At 47.8% G+C, this 16,850-nt stretch overlaps 1 long non-coding RNA gene across 1 annotated transcript in view; it reads right to left on the bottom strand.

Moving 5' to 3' along the window:
- Positions 1–15,457, bottom strand: part of LOC126237472 (uncharacterized) — a 215,397-nt gene extending 199,940 nt beyond the window's left edge. Inside the window, exon 1 of the long non-coding RNA XR_007545075.1 lies at positions 15,283–15,457. This is a non-coding gene — a long non-coding RNA (uncharacterized LOC126237472). The remainder of the gene's footprint in view (positions 1–15,282) is intronic.
- Positions 15,458–16,850: the final 1,393 nt, after the last annotated feature.

Genomic DNA, 16,850 nt, shown 5'->3' with positions numbered 1-16,850 from the left:
TCGTACAGTATGGGGTGAACACACACACACACACACACACACACACACACACACACACACGGTGAAGGAGAGAGAGGGGGAGGGGGGAGGAGGGGGGAGGAGGAGGGAGGGAGGGGGTGGAGAGCTAGGGAGAGGGGGAGAGAGAGAGAGAGAGAGAGAGAGAGAGAGAGAGAGAGAGAGAAGGTCTGTATCTAGGTTAGAATATCAAAACGTCGAGAAGCGCTTGAGGTAATAAAAAGAATGATGAACTATTTCAGTCAACACGTAGCATTAAAAACATGCACTCCTTTGCCAACAGTGCAAAACGTGACACTTTTCTAATGTATTAGCTTTTTTCCTGCTGGGCTCATTAAGAGCCGAGGATAAATGGCAGAGCTGCCGTGTTTATTTGGTGGGCTTTAGTAACCGAGTGGCCCTTGATTTACGACGGAGGCGTGCGTTAATAAACTGTTTACGACCGCCACGTAACTCGGCAGAGATGCCGCGCGCAACACCGATGGTCACAACCGCCCACAGTAGACACTCTGCACTGCACTGTGCGTTTGCTATTCAACGCCCCCCAACCTCCCTCATCGGCACGCAACGCAACCTGAAAACCCACGCTGCAATTCTGGGAAGCTCAACAGTTTGAGATAAGGCAATTCTTCGCGCTGAGTGAGCTTACGTGACATCGAATTGGTGAGCAGCTGCAATACGCCGGCTACTGTATCGCGCATACGAGGCTACGTTCTTTATTCCGTTAACGTAGCAGCCATTTGTCTGCCGTCGCTGTACTAAATCTTTTTGCTTGAAGAGATGAAATTTCTACTGAAACGAGATTTTCAAAACGCGCTGTGCGCAATTGCATTAGTATCACAGATCTGAAAGAAGCAAAGAAAAGCACAATAGCCACCTTATCTCAGAAATATTAAGAGTGTAGATTAAAGACGAATGACAAAAACTGGAGAAAACATAGCGTCTGATTCTATCAGCACACTTCGTGATCATGCTGGAAGTACTTTCGTACCTTCACCACACGCGTGCTTTTTAATAGCGATAAACATTTAATGTGTACATGGAGCAGAGCAAGTCATCGGAAAGTAGAGATGATGATGATGATGATAATAATACGAGGGTTGCCCAGAAAGTAACGCGCCTCATTTTTTTTTTCTCAGTCGAAAACAATGCTACAAATGCGGAACGTTAAGTATGTATTATTTGAAGTCTCCTGGGTCAGCGCACCAAGTTTCTGTCACTTCCGACAGATAGCGTAGCTGCAGGACAGTTTTAAAATGGCGTCTGTAGGTGATGCACGTTACAAGCAACGTGCCGTCATTGAATTTCTCACTGAAACTGTGGGGAATATTCACAAACGCTCGTGCAAAGTCAATGGAGCATCTGTTGTCGACAGAAGTACAGTCAGTCGCTGGGTGCGGAGGGTGAGGTCATGAGAAGGCGGTTCGGCGGAGCTCCACGATCTGCAGCGATCGGGGAGACCATCCACGATTGTCACACCTGACAGCGCTGACCTAGTATCCTCGGACTTCCACTTGTTTGGGCCATTAGAGGATGCCATTGGTGGAAGACATTTTGAGGACGATGAGGTGGTGATTCATACAGTAAAGCACTGGCTCCGCCACCAGGAGAAGAATTGGTACCGAAGGGGCATATACACGCCCTTGTTTCGCGGTGGAGGAAGGCTATAGAACGGGACGAAGATTACGTGCCAAAATAGGGTGTGTGAATAAAAAAAACTATTTCGTGTGCGTAATTCTCATTATATTCAATAAAGAATTACTACTAACACTCCTTGTAGGACCTTGGCCTCTCGGACAACCTCCGCCCACTCTTCTCTGCTGGCTGCCTTGGCTCTCCATCTTCTCATTCCCATCCTTCGCAAGTCCTCTTCCACTTTGTCTAGCCATCTGGTCCTTGGTCTGCCCCTTGTACGACTTCCACCAGGTTCTTCTTTGAAAACTTTCTTGACTGCGCTGTTCTCCACATTCTTTCTACATGTCCCAACCAATGTAGTCTATTATTCTTTATTTCAATCACGACATCTGGTTTGTTGTACAACTCTCTGATCTAATTATTTCTGATCCTCCAAAAACCCCTATCACTCACTGGCCCGTAGAATCTCCTTCACTATCTTTTCCTAGATGTTAACATATACTTGGTCTTTGACTGATTAGTGATCAGCCCCATCTCCGCACCATATCTTTCTACTTTTCCAAGCTTTTCTTCCAGGTCCTGTTTCCTCTGGGATAACAAATCAATTTCATCCGCATATGCAAGCTCTTGAATCATTCTATTAAACAGTGTTCCCCCAGGGTTGTTGCTATGTCTTTCGCATTACACTCTCCAAAGCGACATTAAACAGAATAGTGGAGTGCACATCACCCTGCTGCAGTCATTGGTTAACTTCAAATGCCTTTGATAAAGTGCCCTCGAACATTACTTTGCACACTGTTCTTCTCAAAGTCATTTGAACCAGTCTTGTCAGTTCGTTAGGGAGTCGTGCCTCTTGCATTGGCTTCCAGAGTTGATCCCTTTTGATATTGTCACAAGCTTGTTTGAAGACAGTGAACAGCTGGTGGACACTGATGATGTACTCATAACGACGGGGCATACACGCCCTTGTTTCGCGCTGGAGGAAGGCTATAGAATGGGAGTAGGTTATGTGCAAAAATAGGGTGTGTAGATAAAACAATTCTTTCATGTGCGTAATTCTCATTATGTACAACAAAGAATTGAAGAAAAAAGTGCGTTGCATTACTTTCTGGGCAACCCTCGTATACGAAGGCACCTGTTTATTTTGCGGTTCCGTATTATCTCATCAAAAGCATATGGACACCCCTGTGTAATGTAAAGTTGACTAGATGTCACCAGACACAGATCTGTGAGAATAAAAGAAGGCGGGATACATTGCCTATGATCAGCAGCAGCAGCAGCAGCAGCATTACTCGGTCACAACAGCTCAGTGACTTTGAGCGTGGACTAGTCATCGAACGTCAGCTGAGTAACAAATCCATCACTAACATTTCAGCTCTTCTAAAGTCATGTCGACTTTTAGTGATGTGACTGTGAACTGGGAAGGAGAAGGGACAACCAAAAACTAAAGAAAGATGAGGCAGACTACTGACGAACAGGGATCGTCGACCTGCGCAAAGGATCGTTGTAAAAAATTTCGTGAATTAGCGAAAAGAATTGCTCTTGAGTTTCAAAGTTCTACCAGCAGTCCACTTAGCACAGTGACTGCACCTAGGGCGTTGGAAAGAATGGTGTCCAGTGGTCGATCAACTTCTTGCTAAGAGACTGTAATATTTTTGGCTTTGCAGCCATCATATTCAACTACCAGAGGCTCTTCTCAGAGCAGTTGAGAAGGCAGCAGTGGGAAGATGACGTACGGTGGTGTGAGGTGACAATGACAGATGGTTTGTTCGGTATGGGTATTGTGAGAAAGACCGCCTTATTAGTGGTCCTTCACCGCGATTGGCTGCTGCGTTCGGAAGCAGTGCGCCAAAATGATAAACTTTTGCTATTAATATTAGAAAAACTAAACCGTGAATTTACTTGCATTTCACGCAAAAGCATCTCTGAATAGCAGGCTATCATTCCATTACTTCGCAAGTATTAATAACCAGCAGAATGATAAACAATCCTAAAGAGCAAACGAAGCACTTAGGAGTTCTTCGGAAAGCGCGGATGGCGGGTGAAGTGGTGTGGTTGAGTTGGTTCGGCAGTGTCTGAAGACAGAAATGTTGCCTGCCTTGGTCAGTGTCGGTTTTCCTACTCACCTGCTTTATCTCACATTTTCTTCACATTTAGAGCAAAATGGTTCAAATGGCTCTAAGCACTATGGGACTAAACATCTGTGGTCATGAGTCCCCTAGACTTAGAACTACTTAAACCTGACTAACCTAAGGACATTACACACATCCATGGCCGAGACAGGATTCGAACCTGCGACCGTAGCAGGAGCGCGGTTCCGGACTGAAGCGCCTAGAATCGCTCGCCCACAGCGGCCGGCTCCAACGGAGGAAAAGTTTGGGAATTCCTCTGGTGCACTAGAGGAGTCGTAGTGAAAGAAATGACGTACGTCACATCCGGCGACGCTGGGGTACTGGTCGTGTGAACATCCAAAAGCAATCTTTCTTCTCAGGACTATCAGAACTATAGGGCACTGAATACTGATCTTTGTGATCACAGTTTGCTCCTTAGCTACGCGCTAAAACTAATCCACTCGTGAAAATCAGTCATCCCAATTAGTTTCGAAAACATGAATGATGTTCTTCGATGGCACGTTGTCCAGTATTTTTACGTCCCTCTGGCTCTCCTTCGGGCGCCAGGAGATTTGGCACTCCGCCAAAGAGACAAAGCGCAGCAGGTAATCCGTGCCTAAGTGGCAGTGACGCGCACTGTTTTGCCTGCAACGAGTAACGGCAACGGTCGTGGGATAACACGAGATGGTCGCCCAGGGCGGGCTCCGCCTCACTACGGAAAACCCACATACAGACACGAACGTTATCAGCCGCGTTATCTGCAGAGATAGCACAGAGAAGACACGGCGGACAGAATGATAAGAAGCGAGAAGCCACGCGATCCCGTGCTGACACAGGGCGACGGCAACAGGTGACATCAGGTATACCCAGGCGTTGATGGCCGAGCATTAAACCACGGCCGTCGTCTAAAGGTGTACCATAGAGGTCTCTCCCTCGCATCCGCCGTTAGCCCGATTGTGCACGGAGATGCCTAACCCAGTGGTCGTCAAACTGCGCCCCGAATCAACTATTCGTGAGGACCGCGATTCTCAGCCTTATTTTACGACAATATGCCTCTAGCAACTAACGCCCGAGCCGAAAAACGTCAACTAAGATTAAGAGATCTTCTTAAAGAGTGTAGTTTTCCAGTTCAGTAACAAACTTACAGAGAGACACAGTAATATTTTATGATGCGATAATTTTAATTAATACTGGTGAATTCGGCCGTGAGCTAAGTAAAGTTGACCGCCTACCCCAGGGGCAAAGGGTAAGTAGCCGGCCATTGCAGAGTTAAAAGCATATGAGAGGGGAAATGTTTTATTGTCTTCCAGTCCTGTCAACTGATGGGCATATGCAACTCGTACCCATTCTGACACTGAACAAACAGCTATTGGTGAATGTGCATTAGAGAGATGGTACTTGTCTTTAGCAAGGAACATTAAATTAATTACGGCTGTTGTTATATAATGCAGTAAGCAAAAGAAAAATGGCATTTAAAACACTTAGTAATCAGTTCCGATCGTGACTCGTACAGCCTACAGTCAATCAGGGTAACTTTTTACCAGTCAGGTATATTTGCCCCGCCTCCTACTTTTGTTTCGAATGGCTGGTGATCCACTTACTTGCATTACTATGTACTAAAAGTAACAGTTGTATTACATCTGTGATTTCTAGTCCGTGTTTTGTCTTTTTACCTTACTACAAACTCTTAGGCTTGTGATTATTTTTTAATTTCGTTGGCTGTGAAGAGAGCTTCTGATGATAGTGATTTAAACTGAAAATGCCTGTTCGGTACAAATATCTTGTTATTTCAAAGTAAACCTGCAATGCTAAATTAACATTTTTTTTTTTTGCTCCTTATTAACTTCTGATTTCCCTTTGCCATGTCTAATGTTGGTCAGGGCCTTAGATATAAGAAAAATACTATACTTTTTAAGATCGGTCCAAAGTTAATCTGAATGGCGGTGTAGCTTTGTACTAGTATTAAAACTGAAATTTTACTCTAATAGAATGTAACAAGCGTACACATTCTCTTTCCCTACCATTGAGTAACTATAAGCATAAGATGTTACAGTGGCTGTCATGTGTAGTTCTTACGTTATGTCCACTATATTTAAAAGAATGGAAAAAAACGGTACAAAGTTACCCCGGATGACTGCAATGCATTTAAATGTAATTACTGTTATTAATCTATTATTCATCCGCTGACACAGCCAACAAAACAGCACTTCATCAGTAATCCCTAAGATCCTAAGATAGCAGCAGCATGCAACACAGAATAGTCGACACTAAGTGTTCTTTCTATATGATGATGACTCTTAACAAACACTAGTGGGGGAGTAGGGGGTGGGATAACTTATTGCGCCTTTACTAAAGTTAGTTTATCGGGGGCTAACGAAATACTAACTTATATAGGTTACCAGTTAGTAACAAATTGGTACATATGCGGCCCGAGTCGCCGCCCCAGAAGTCCGTATTGGTCCTTGAGCAATGAAAAATTTGACGTTCACTGGTCTAGCCTATGACGTTAAAGCGATGCTGACAAGGAGAGGTTCCCAGTGGTGGGTTCGACTTTTTGAAACCATCTGTACGGTTATGTAGCTTAAGATCCCAGGGATCACACCCTGCAGTCTTTCACCCTCGTGCACCATAGTTTGTGAGAAATCGACAAAAAAAGTCGGTATTTTATGTGATGTTCAATAGCATTAAAAAAGTAGTATGTTGTTGACTGGTTATGTGCCGTAATGCATAGGGTGCAGAAGGTTCTGGGTTCGAATCTGGTCAGTCACTTTAATTTTTTTTATTGTTTAATCTTTATCACAATGACCTCGGTCATTATTTTTATTCTCTTAATTGGTTTAAATGTAATGTTTATTTTATTTCTTTGTCACATCATTTTAATCATCGTATGAACTTTTTCATTTTCTTTATATCATTCCTTTTCCACTTGGAATTTTTGTGAATGTGAATTTAATTATATTTGTCTATTACAATATTTAAATATCTGAAAACACTGAGTAATCAATTAAAAACAAGACATTACTAAATTAATTTTACTGACTTCGCAGTTGGTGTGAAAAATGTATTTTCTCGTTACAAAATTTTTTTGGATGGTAATCATCGTACACACATTTAAAACATAACCTACATTCCTACTGCACTATTTACAAAATAAGGAGATGGAGATTTAAACAAAAGGAGGTATTATAAGTAAAATGAAATTCACGCAAAATGAGGAATTGAAATGATGAATGCAATAACATGGACGAAAAAAAGCTTGATAAAACGAAGGAAATTAAATTGATATTAGTACATAAAATCAATTAAAGTCACACGAAAAAAGGTTTCAAGCGCGAAAAGAATAATAGGAAGGAGAACGATAGCAACTGAAGTAGTTTATATGATAATTAAAATGATGTGACGAAGGAATGGACATAAAACATTACGTTTACACCAATTAACTGAATTTAAAAGAAATGATCGATGGCATTCCAACAAAAATTTTAAAATATTTAAAGCACCTGACAAAATTCGAACTCACGACCTTCTATCCATTACACCACACAACCAATCAGTAAAATAGTACTTTTTTAACGCTACTGAGTGTCACGTAAAATTTTGAATTTTATTTTGGCCGATTACTCGCAAATGAGGGCCCACCAGAGTGAATGGCTGCAGGGTATGATACTTGCCATCTTAACCTACATGAATGGTTTCGAAAATCGATCCCTCCACTAGGGACCTCTCCTTATGAGAGTCACGTGCAGCGCGTTAACTACTAATTGCAGACAGGCCGTAAATGCAGGATGTATAAACTGTTGAAAACATCTTGCAGGAACGCCCAACTCTTGTTTACAAATGTTCGAATGTGTGTGTGTACCTGAAGGATCAAACTGCTGAGGTCATCGGTCCCTAGACTTACACACTACTTAAACTACACTTACCCTAACTTATGCTAACAACACACACACACACACACACACACACACACACACACACACACACACACGCCCGAGGGAGGACTCTAACCTCTGGCGGGAGCGGCCGCCCAGTCCCGTACATGGCGCCTGAAACCGCACGGCCACTCCGCGCGGCTCTAGTTAACAAAACGCGAACACTGTGTTCGACCGCATGAACGAGATTAACACACGTCCAAAACAGTAACGACATCCTCGAATAAATGTGTCTAGTTTATTCGTACGTTGGACACTTTTAAAGTCTTCTTTCTATTAATTACGACAGTCAAAAGAACTTGAAGGTTGGCGTAAATAGAATTTCTGTTGGAATTAGTATTTTTTTCAGGCGGAAGGTATTAGATTTACGGCTAACGACGAAACTTGCCCGCCTGGTAATTGGTTGGTTGGTTGGTTTGTGGGATTAAAGGGACCAGACTGCGATGGTCATCGGTCCCTTTTTCCAAAAAAAAATTAAAACCGCCCAAAGAGAATAAAAAACCAACACCAGGGAAGACGTCAGACGACACAGGACGAAAAAGACGCCGACAGAGATCAGACAAAACAAAGTAAAACACACAGAGTGTGACGGTGGTTGGCCGACCATACAGAAAAAAAAGAGGAGAAGCCAACCACCAAGAACACATTAAAAACTCAGATGAAAATCAAAGGCTAAAAGCCAGAATCAACGCTAAAAACACTCAGATTAAACTATAAAAACCCCCTGCCCGAATAAAACGTAAAACTAAGCCAGCCATAACAGGGTCATCGGATAAAAGGGCAGGGAGCGTATCAGGCAGCGCAAATGTCTGCCTGACCACAGCTAAAAGGGGGCAAGCCAACAAAATGTGGGACACTGTCAAAGACGCCCCGCAGCGACATACAGGAGGGTCCTCCCGGCGCAGTAAATAACTGTGTGTCAGCCGGGAGTGGCCAATGCGGAGCCGACAAAGGACGACTGAGTCCCTGCGGTTGGCTCGCATGGATGACCGCCACACAGTCGTCGTCTCCTTAATGGCACGGAGTTTATTGTGCATGATCCGATCGTGCCATTCAGCGTCCCAAATCGCAGAAACTTTTCGGCAGAGGACTGCCCGCAAATCTGTCTCTGGGAGGCCAACATCCAGAGACGGTTGTCTCGTGGCCTCCTTCGCCAGGCGGTCAGCATGTTCATTGCCCGGGATACCGACATGACCGGGGGTCCAGACAAAGACCACAGAGCGGCCGCAACACGCAAGAGTATGCAGGGACTCATGGATAGCCATCACCAGACGGGAACGAGGAAAACACTGGTCGAGTGCTCGGAAACTGCTCAGGGAATCGCTACAGATAACGAAGGACTCACCTGAGCAGGAGCGGATATACTCTAGGGCACGAAAGATGGCGACCAGCTCAGCAGTGTAAACGCTGCAGCCATCCGGCAAGGAACGTTGTTCGGAATGGTCCCCTAGAGTTAGCGCATACCCAACACGACCAGCAACCATCGAACCGTCGGTGTAAACAATGCCAGAGCCCTGATACGTGGCCAGGATTGAATAAAAGCGGCGGCGGAAGGCCTCTGGAGGGACCGAGTCCTTCGAGCCCTGTGCCAAGTCGAGCCGAAGGCAAGGGCGAGGAACACACCATGGGGGTGTATGCAAAGTAGCCCGGAAAGGAGGTGGAACAGTGAAAACCTGAAGCCCAGACAGAAGCCCTTTGACGCGGACCGCTATTGTACAACCAGAGCGGGGCCGACGTTCTGGCAGACGGACGACCGATCGCGGGAACAGGAGACGATAGGTAGGATGCCCGGGCGAGCTGAGAACATGGGCAGTATAAGCGGCCAGCAAACGTTGGCGTCGGAACCGCAGTGGAGGTACACCTGCCTCCACTAGTACGCTGTCCACAGGGCTGGTGCGGAAAGCACCAGTGGCAAGGCGTATCCCGCTGTGGAGAATTGGGTCCAGCACCCGTAACGCAGATGGGGATGCTGAGCCATAAGCCAGGCTCCCATAATCCAGGCGGGACTGGATGAGCGCCTGGTAGAGCCGTAACAGGGTAGAGCGGTCGGCGCCCCAGCGGGTGTGGCTCAAACATCGCAGAGCATTGAGATGCCGCCAACATGCCTGTTTGAGCTGCCGGATATGAGGCAGCCAAGTCAACCGGGCATCGAAAACCACCCCCAAAAACCTGTGGGTCTCCACCACAGCAAGCAGTACGTCGGCAAGATAAAGCTGCGGCTCAGGATGGACTGTTCGGCGCCGGCAGAAATGCATAACGCGGGTCTTGGCTGCCGAAAACTGAAACCCATGCGCTACAGCCCAAGACTGCGCCTTGCGGATAGCGCCCTGTAGCTGACGTTCAACCGCTGCAATGCCAGTAGAGCTGTAATAAAGGCAGAAGTCGTCAGCATACAGGGAAGCGGAGACAGAATTTCCCACGGCCGCAGCAAGCCCGTTAATGGCTATTAAAAACAGACAGACACTTAAAACAGAACCCTGTGGCACACCGTTCTCCTGGACGTGGGAGGAACTATACGAGGCCGCGACTTGCACGCGGAAGGTACGACACGACAGAAAATTGCGGATAAAAATCGGCAGAGGACCCCGAAGACCCCATCCATGAAGCGTAGAAAGGATGTGATGACGCCATGTCGTATCGTACGCCTTCCGCATGTCGAAAAAGACAGCGACCAGGTGCTGACGGCGGGCAAAGGCAGTACGGATGGCCGACTCCAGGCTCACCAGATTGTCGGTGGCGGAGCGGCCTTTACGGAACCCACCCTGAGACGGAGCAAGAAGGCCCCGAGACTCCAGTACCCAATTCAAGCGCCGGCTCACCATCCGTTCAAGCAACTTGCAAAGAACGTTGGTGAGGCTAATGGGACGGTAGCTGTCCACCTCCAGAGGGTTCTTTCCAGGTTTCAAAACGGGGATGACAACGCCTTCCCGCCATTGCGACGGAAACTCCCCCTCGACCCAAAGACGGTTGTAAAGATCGAGAAGGCGCCGCTGGCAGTCCACTGAAAGGTGTTTCAGCATCTGACAGTGGATGCCATCTGGCCCAGGAGCGGTATCAGGGCAAGCAGCTAGGGCACTGCGAAATTCCCACTCACTAAATGGAGCATTGTAAGATTCTAGGTGGTTGGTGCGAAACGAAAGGCTCCGACGTTCCATCCGTTCTTTAATGGAGCGGAAGGCCTGTGGGTAATTCGCAGAAGCGGAACTCATAGCAAAATGCTCTGCTAATCGATTTGCAATGACGTCGGAGTCAGTACAAACTGCTCCATTCAGTGAGAGCGCAGGGACGCTGACAGGTGGCCGATAGCCGTAGACGCGTCGAATCTTGGCCCAGACCTGCGATGGAGTGACATGGAGGCCAATGGTGGACACATACCGCTCCCAGCACTCCTTCTTGCTTTGGCGGATAAGGAGGCGGGCCCGCGCACGCAGCCGTTTGAAGGCGATAAGGTGGTCTATGGAGGGATGTCGCTTGTGACGCTGGAGCGCCCGCCGGCGATCTTTAATCGCTTCAGCGATCGCAGGCGACCACCAAGGCACAGCCTTCCGCCGAGGGGACCCAGAAGAACGGGGAATGGCAGATTCGGCGGCAGTAACGATGCCGGTGGTGACCGATTGAACCACCGCATCAATGTCATCAGTAGGGAGATGCTCAAAAGCGGCAGTGGAGGAGAACAAGTCCCAGTCAGCCTTATTCATAGCCCATCTGCTAGGGCGCCCAGAAGAGTGGCGCTGTGGTAGTGACAAAAAGATCGGAAAGTGGTCACTACCACACAGGTCGTCATGCACACTCCATTGGACAGACGGTAAGAGGCTATGGCTACAGAGTGAAAGGTCAATGGCGGAGTAGGTGCCATGCGCCACACTGAAGTGTGTGAAGGCACCATCATTTAACAGCGAGAGATCGAGCTGCGACAATAAACGCTCAACGATGGCGCCTCGACCTGTTGCCACTGACCCACCCCACAGAGGGTTATGGGCGTTGAAGTCGCCCAATAGCAAGAAAGGTGGCGGCAATTGGGCGACTAGTGCAGCCAGGACATGCTGCGAGACATCACCATCCGGTGGAATGTAAAGGCTGCAGACGGTAACAGCCTGTGGCGTCCACACGCGTACAGCGACAGCCTCTAAAGGCGTCTGGAGAGGGACAGACTCGCTGTGCAGAGTGTGAAGGACATATATGCAGACGCCACCAGACACCCTTTCATAAGCTGCTCGGTTCTTATAGTAACCCCGATAGCCACGGAGGGCGGGGGTTCGCATTGCTGGAAACCAAGTTTCCTGGAGAGCAATGCAGAAGAAAGGGTGAAGGCTGATAAGTTGGCGGAGCTCAGCTAGATGGTGGAAGAAACCGCTGCAGTTCCACTGGAGGATGGTGTTGTCCATGGCTGGGAAAGGCGTGACGGGACTGGGAAGGCAGATTACGCCGCCGGATCACCTGCTGCCGCCGACTGAGCACCCGCGCTAGTGCCATTCATGGCGTCTGAGGGACCGCCGAGATCGAGGTCCTCAGCGGACGCCAGAATCTCCACCTCATCTTCGGACACAGAGGGAGAAGGTTGCGGTGGGACAGGTGCCACCGCAATTTCAGGATTCTTGGGAGCCTTTTTCTTTGACTGCTTTGCTCGCTGTGCCTTTGGTGGTTCTGGCTGGGAGGGCGTCACTGGGTCAGTCTCAGGGACTGAAGACGACCGCGACGCCCTACGACCAGCGACCGGTGGTTTTTTGGCAGACTGGCGAGTGTCCGCTTTGGCACTGGGCAAAGCCTGGGATGGGAGGGCCCCAAGGGACCCCTTCCGGGCGAGAGGAGCCGAAGAAGGCCCACGCTTCTCCGGCTGTGAAGGGGGAACAGATGTCCCCGGTGGTTGGGGTGGTGTTGCTCCTGAAGTAGATGGAGCAGGAGCAACAGGGAGTGAAGTGCCCCCCACAACCGAGGGGGCCGGTGAGAGCTGACAGAGCTGAGTTCGAACTGTTGGGGACGACACTGAAGAAGTGCGAACAGGCGTTGCAGCAGCAGCATAGGTGGACGGCATGGGCACAGGGTGTAGCCTTTCAAACTTCCGCCGTGCCTCGGTGTAGGTCAGGCGGTCCAGGGTCTTATATTCCATTATCTTCCTTTCCTTCTGGAAGATCCGACAGTCCGGCGAGCAGGGGGAATGGTGTTCTCCGCAGTTAACACAGATAGGAGGCGGGGCACATGGAGTATCGGGATGAGATGGGCGTCCGCAATCTCGACATGTGAGGCTGGAAGTGCAGCGGGAAGACATATGGCCGAACTTCCAGCACTTGAAGCACCGCATCGGGGGAGGGATATAGGGCTTGACGTCACATCGGTAGACCATCACCTTGACCTTTTCCGGTAACGTATCACCCTCGAAGGCCAAGATGAAGGCACCGGTAGCAACCTGATTGTCCCTCGGACCCCGATGAACGCGCCGGACGAAATGAACACCTCGTCGTTCGAGGTTGGCGCGCAGCTCGTCATCAGACTGCAAAAGGAGGTCCCTATGGAAAATAACACCCTGGACCATATTTAAACTCTTATGCGGTGTGATCGTAACAGCAACATCCCCCAACTTGTCACAAGCAAGTAACCGCCGTGACTGGGCAGAGGATGCCGTTTGTATCAGGACCGATCCAGAGCGCATTTTTGACAAACCCTCCACCTCCCCAAACTTGTCCTCTAAATGCTCGACGAAGAACTGAGGCTTTGTGGAGAGAAAAGACTCCCCATCAGCTCTCGTACAAACTAAGAATCGGGGCGAATATTTGCTACTGCCATCCTGAGATTTACGTTCCTCCCACGGCGTGGCCAGAGAGGGGAACGTTTTCGGATTGTACTTTTCAGCATTAAATTGAGCCCGAGAACGCTTAGAGACTGCTGGCGGCTGGCCGCCAGCGAGAGATGATGTACCACGCTTCATTGCGGGTCATCCGCCCTGATGCCACCTACTCCGACCAAGGGCCCTCCCCACGGGCGCCACCCAGCCGCAGCAATAGCCACCTGGCAGGATGGCCATTGCCGGGAGTCCCGATGCCCCAGGGAGATGGGCATCTACTCCTTGGCATACGTGGGGAGTGAACGGCGCAGGCATCAGTAGAGCGATCCCTGTGTTGTCAGGGGGCTACAACCAAGAGGGTACATGGCGGCCCCACCACAACGGACTGGCTACCGTGCTGGATGTTAGGTGACATGTGGTCCATGGTCGCCGTCAGTGCAAAAAAGGGCCCTGCACAGTGTTTGGCAGAAAGAGTACGCAAGAGCGTAGCCATGCCCAAGCGATGGAGAGCGGGCAGGACTGCAATGCAACGACGAAGAAGATGGCGAAAGTTCTGAACACAACATGGACACAAGGCACCAAGTAAGGCGCCCTTCCCCAATTGGCTCGCTCTTCGGAATAATTTAGAAAGATGGAGGTCAAACCCGAGAGGGGACCATCACATAAGGCCGAAACATTTGAGACTCCTTTTAGTCGCCTCTTACGACAGGCAGGAATACCGCGGGCCTATTCGTACCCCCGAACCCGCAGGGGGGCCTGGTAATTGTTATTAAAAGTTGGTCCTGAATAATTTCTATCGTATTTCTTTAGCGTCGGACTCCGAATATTTTGACGGCACTGGTGCGCATACTCCAACACGCACGTATCGCACTAACCTAATGACTTTTACAAATTCCCAACTGGCTGGGGTGAAATCAGATTTAATATGTATCACCTCGTATGATTATTTTACATATCAACCGTTTATCGCCATCTCCATTTTTTTCTATCTTTAACGATAAACTGTTTTCTCATGTATTGATGTTTACAAACCAATCCTAACGATGACGCCATATATTCTAAAAAATATTTAGTTCAAATGCTGGCTGTGATCTATGTTTGTTCAATAAACCTTCACAGACCCCGTTGTAAACACTGAAGAGAATGAAAACAGCGTTATCTTTTTTTTCTTTTTTTCAGTCAGTTCACTTCATTTAGTCTGCGTCATTGTGCGAACACCTTTTGAATGGACTCATCACTATCGTCATTTTCATAACTACTTTCTGAATTAGGTACACTCTGAACTACTGTTTTTGGTTCCCTGGAATCTCAAAGGGACAAAGCAGTATCAACAAATTTCTGTAAACCCTCCTCATCACCACCACGAACTACACTCGTTGCTATGTTGCTTGTTAATTAAGATCCGCTACTAAGTGACACATTTGGCCTGTGCTTCGTTTTGGAATACATTTAAGATCCTTCTATTAGCTAGAAATTTAATTCCAGGCATTCACATTCTGAAGAGCGCTTTTGCGAGCTGAGCTCGCTATATGATTTGAATGCCATAGCAATTTCACGCGACTGTAGCTAGTCATTTGATGTGATAGTATTAATGAAGTTTTTAACTGCGTGCCTACGTGTCGCGTGCCCTGTCGAACTTTTAACTCTTGCCCCTTTTAGACACACATAAAAGTTAATGACGAAAAAGGTCTCTCGAAATTAGAAACGCTTTATAATGAACACTGAATTTACTGAGCTTCAACTTCGGAGAAAATGTCGTTACAATGTCGTTACGACGTCTGAAGTTAGTTCACACTGCAGCACCACTCACCCGCTCTCACATTTCCAGTTGAGTTGGCCATTGCTTTCAGATTGGATACGGCTGCCGTAAAAAAAAAATATTGAAGGATTTCTGAGCGAATGCCAAACTAATGTTAATCCACAATTATTACACTTTGGTGCCCGATTGCGCACATCAGGCTCGCCCATCATCCGACCGGTAAGCTCACCCAGGCTCGACTAACTACCAGTACTCCAGCGAGCCAAATCGGCAGGCGTTAAAACCACGCCTATCTCGTGTAACGGGGCATCCCCGTGCACCGTGCTGCTACTGCCTGATAGAGATAATTCCGATACTTTTCGATTTAGCATGTTTACGCTACATGAATTTTTAGAGTAGAGACCACACACATACTACTAAATAAAAACAAAACGTATATGTAATTTCAAAATTATTTATGTGGGGGCAATTACATGTAGGGTGTCCCTCTCGACAGAGGCCCCACGAACATGTGTAGTAATTCCGCTGAAAGTGTGATTTGTGACGTTTGACATGGGAACGCTGCCCTCTGCAACATCGTTTGACGCAACAGTGTGTTTCCTCGTGTCGCTGTGGCTGGAACTCAGTGTTCAGTAATTAGTGACAATGTATCGGTAGATTGAAGAGCGAGTGTTTCCTGTGAAACAATATTGTATTACTGGTTCCTTTAAGATATGTTATCGAATGTTTGCTGAACGGTTTGATGACCAGCACACGTCGTCTAAATGCTGCAGACAAAAGTTAGTGAACAAGATGAAGAGCAGTGAAATATTGCTGGATGTTTAAGGTGGGGGACGGCCGCCAGTATTGGAAGAAAAAGTGACTGACATGAAACAATGATTGTTGGCCTCTCCTGCTAAGTCTGTTCGACGTTTATCTCAGGAATGTGGAAAGTCACGCAACACGTGTTACTGTGCTGGGAAGAAAACTCATATGTATCCATACAGGTTTAAAGTTGTTCGGGAACTGAATGTCAATGACAAAGACGCATTACATTTTGCCATTGGTGTCAACATCTTATCGCTCCGAGGCCAGGAATGGTTCAGTGATGAGGCGTGGTTCAACCTCTGTGGCTGTGTAAACTCTCAGAATACACGTTTGTGCTGTAATGAAAATCCACATGCACTGGTCGAGCAACCCATGCATTCACAAAAGATCGGCCTGTTCTGTGCAGTATCACAGCGTCACATCATAGGATCAATTTTTTTTGAGTATACTGTGACAAGTGCAGTTTACATCGAAATGTTCTGGGAATTTGTCCGAGGGAGGACTCGAACCTCCGCCGGGATAAGCCGCACAGCTCATGATTGCAGCGCCTCAGACCGCTCGGCTAATCCCGCGCGGGGGAAATATGGCAAAAATGCCTATAACCACCAGCAAACACTGTGCGGCTGGTCGTACGGTCGGTGGTCGTTTCGCTTACACAAAATGTATTCTCGCTCTCTCTTAAGCCGTCCTCACGTGGGACGTGAAGTGGAAGTGGAGCTGGTCGAGTACTGTATCGTCACAACGTGGTAGTTCGCATTCCAAAGCCTGAAAGACTGCGAAGACTAGTCCCAGTTTTGCTTTGTGGAGGGGAA

This window comes from Schistocerca nitens, chromosome 2 (assembly GCF_023898315.1).
Source record: "Schistocerca nitens isolate TAMUIC-IGC-003100 chromosome 2, iqSchNite1.1, whole genome shotgun sequence".
Taxonomy (NCBI): domain Eukaryota; kingdom Metazoa; phylum Arthropoda; class Insecta; order Orthoptera; family Acrididae; genus Schistocerca; species Schistocerca nitens.
The sequence above is the reverse complement of the archived record's forward strand: the minus strand, read 5'-3'. Positions and strand labels throughout refer to the sequence as shown.